Consider the following 2,500-nt stretch of genomic DNA (forward strand, 5'->3'; position numbering starts at 1 on the left):
TGCTCTGGTAATGAGGGGGACACTGCTGACCATGAGGCCCAGACAGATGACTCATCTGTGGGGCTGGGGTCTGACCGAGAGTCCTGAGGGAGTTACATGGAGGCTGAAGTGAGAGGCTGATAGCATCTTCAAAGATGATGTATGACGTATTCAGGAAAGACCAACGTCAGATATGTTGACGTTGTTGTTGTGTGTGTTTGTGTATTTGGCCATTATATTATAATTCAGTTAATCCAAAGAGACAAGTGTGGGAGTTACTGATACAGTAGTTACTGCTCATGCCTTTTCCTTGTTGAACTGGACTGAGACTACATTCTTTGCCATATTTGAAACTTTACAAAATTGTTATTCATTGGATATCTTAGACCAAACTATCTAAGGAGTGCAAGCTTCTCCACTTCAGCCCTGATACAAGTTGGGGAACAAATTGATTCACAACATGCAAATGCTTTGATTTCCATTGTACTTTCTGTACTGTACACCCATCACATCAGCTCTAAACAAAAAATGTGTAGAATTGGATCGTTTCGCTGTATTTAAAATATTTCATACAGTATTTGTGTTCCTGACCGGAGCATTGGCCAGACCAGTGTATGCGCCAGCGGTCGGCATCTCTTGTTGGCATTAGTGCGACTGGATTGAGTGTCATGTCAGGCTAGAGCTTGAGTGAGTGAGTGAGTGAGGTCCAGGCCTGGCGGTGACTCAGCCGTTTATGTTCCTAAAAGAAATTTGAAAGTTACTATACCCCAAAATACTAGTGCTTAGGGAAATCAGGATTGTTTTATTGCAGGGGGTTCCCAGCATTGTCGAACTTGGGGCCCACTTACATTTTTCAACAATTTTCATTTTCATTTTCATTTTTTTTATTTTTCACCTCTGACCCAATTAACAATGCAACTCAAATAAATAGTCAACAGCAACACACACACACACACACACACACACACACACACACACACACACACACACACACACACACACACACACACACACACACACACACACACACACACACACACACACACACACACACACACACACACACAAATATGAATTCGATTTTTAGAAAATGAGTTCAAGGCCCCCTTGGAAAACCTTGGCTCACTATACTGCATGTGTTTTCCCCACAGGAGTGTTGGCCAGAAGAGTGTGCCTACCTCATATCAGTCTACAGTGTCAGGTTATCTCATGTGTGGTTGAGGGAGCGATGGAGACCCAGCCCTGAGGGTGACAGTGAGGATGATGAGGAAAAAGAAAGGAAGGAAGGAAGGAAGGAAGGAAGGAAGGAAGGAATACAGGAAGCAAAAGAGGAAGTAAAAGAGGAGGATGAGGGAGAAGAGGGAGAGGAAGACGAGGAAGAAGAGCTTAACCCTTGTGTTGTGTTCGTAAGCTGAATACACCTGTGGTGTTCGGGTCATTTTTGACCCGTGATAGCAAAACTCAGCTATAAAATACCTAAAAACACTAGTTATCATCAAATATTGTTTTTCATCTCATGGCTAACTTGGTATGTATTCATATCCATGGAAATATTACTGATATATTCATCTTTTTGACTTTAAAGATCTTTTATCTTACATTATGCAAATCGTTTTTGATGACCAAAACTATCAAAATCTGCTTAAATTCACTATTAATACCTCCCAAAGTGATACAATTAGTGATTATGTTGTCCATGTATTACAGCTGATATGAGAGTACCACAACCCCCAAATGTATTTTATTAGTTTTTCTCTAATATTAAAAAATATCATCAAGAGTGGCATTTGTGGTGTTCGGGTCCAAACCAACCCAAAGAGATTTATAGCAGGATAAAGACCAAATGTCAACTAAATTAGTTTTTCAGTGCATAAAATTAATATTTAAATATGTTGACTTGGTGTTTTTCGATATTTATATGATTTTAGTGTGGTAAATATACAAAATAACAATTCTGTCAGAGTCACAGCTATTCCGCCAATCTAATGCAAAGGTATTGGAAATGAACACCTCAATGAACATGAAAAAAGTCACACTATTCATCTGAATCCCCTATGCCATGAACATGGACCATTATGTCATTGCCACATCAACTTCATGGAAAGTATAAGACCAGTTATACAGGTTTGGGTGCCATTATGAATTTTTGATACGTTTTTTGGAAAAAATAATGTGCAAAAATGTATTTTGCAAACAAATGTGCAAAAAATCTCATTATATAATGCAGAAATGGATTCCCTGACCATGAAAACATATGAGTAGACACCAGAAATACATCTGTACTCCTTTCACAACAGGAGATATGACATATTGTAGTGTATGGGACTGTCCGGCGGCCATATTGGATTTTTAATACCAAAAAGCTGGCAAAAAAAAAGTTCAGGCGACAAATATATTTTCCTCAACATAAATCACCAAACTGAAGACAAAGGGCAACCAACAGCTTTTCAGAAATGCATAAAACAACCAAAAATCTATACCGGGTCAATTTTGACCCCCGAACACCACAGATGTAACTTTT

Source organism: Engraulis encrasicolus, chromosome 13, assembly GCF_034702125.1.
Source record: "Engraulis encrasicolus isolate BLACKSEA-1 chromosome 13, IST_EnEncr_1.0, whole genome shotgun sequence".
NCBI lineage: Eukaryota > Metazoa > Chordata > Actinopteri > Clupeiformes > Engraulidae > Engraulis > Engraulis encrasicolus.